The sequence below is a fragment of the Penaeus monodon genome, chromosome 33, assembly GCF_015228065.2.
Source record: "Penaeus monodon isolate SGIC_2016 chromosome 33, NSTDA_Pmon_1, whole genome shotgun sequence".
NCBI classification, from domain to species: Eukaryota; Metazoa; Arthropoda; class Malacostraca; order Decapoda; family Penaeidae; genus Penaeus; species Penaeus monodon.
This window is the reverse complement of record NC_051418.1, coordinates 32,566,387-32,567,292: the sequence shown is the minus strand read 5'-3', so window position 1 is coordinate 32,567,292 and position 906 is coordinate 32,566,387. Positions and strand designations below refer to the sequence as shown.

The 906-nt window shown below is 38.2% G+C and overlaps 1 protein-coding gene across 3 annotated transcripts in view; it reads right to left on the bottom strand.

Annotated features, from left to right (window-relative positions):
* Window positions 1-906, bottom strand: part of LOC119594393 (sodium/potassium/calcium exchanger Nckx30C-like) — a 174,335-nt gene that overhangs the window by 18,554 nt on the left and 154,875 nt on the right. The gene's annotated exons all lie outside the window — the stretch shown is intronic.

Sequence of the window (906 nt, the reverse complement as noted above, 5' to 3'; positions counted from 1 at the left end):
GACTGGAAACAAAGGCCACAGAACACCAAGACTTTCCACACAATCGAAGGAAAATCTGCAAATTCCAGCAACACATTAAATGTCACGAGGAGAGAGAGAAAATAAAGAATTGGTTCACACACTATCCAAAGCACACGATGACTTTGCGTTATTCCGCACGTGTCTCGTGGTTAGCCTAGTAGCAGGTAGGCCTACGGGACAGTGCTGAGACACACGTAAAGTCGAGTCTGTAGCCCAGACAGAGGGACTACAAAGCGAGTGAGAACACGAAATATCAAGAGATCGAGGCTGGTTACAGTTTTTAAAAAATGAGAGAGCGAGAAACAACATTTATAAAAAGTTTTATTTTAAAGAGATAAACACCGACATTCCTGAACGATGGAGAAAGATCGAGAAGTAGCGGGGTTAAGACAACAGCCAGATTTTATATATTCTTTAAAATACAGAGATGATGAAAGAGAGAAAAAAGTTTCTTAAAGAATAGTAGTGTAAAGCTCGGCAAAGGTTAATGACCAAAAGGTTATTGAGGATTTTTTTCTTCAAGAATGGCTTGAGAACTTTTCTTTAAAAGACGGTTTCATGTAACTTGCGATTTAAGATTAAAAAACTTCTAAATGTCTTGTACAGATACGGTTTTAATGAAAGATATCGATGAAAATGCGAAGAATTACGTAAATTTGGAACACATATCAATAATCCATAATAAAAGAGTAAAGTTCCATTACACACGGACAACTCTTTCCCAACAAGTTTTTGAAAGGAAAATTAATTTCGATTCTGTTCTTAAAGTTCTGTTCGGTGAAAACAGATCTTCCAATTTTGTTTCAATCGCTGTTTTAGCCGTTTTTTTCCGAGGCCTGCGAGCGGCGACGGGCCAGAGTCGGAAGCGAACCTGGAATACACTAA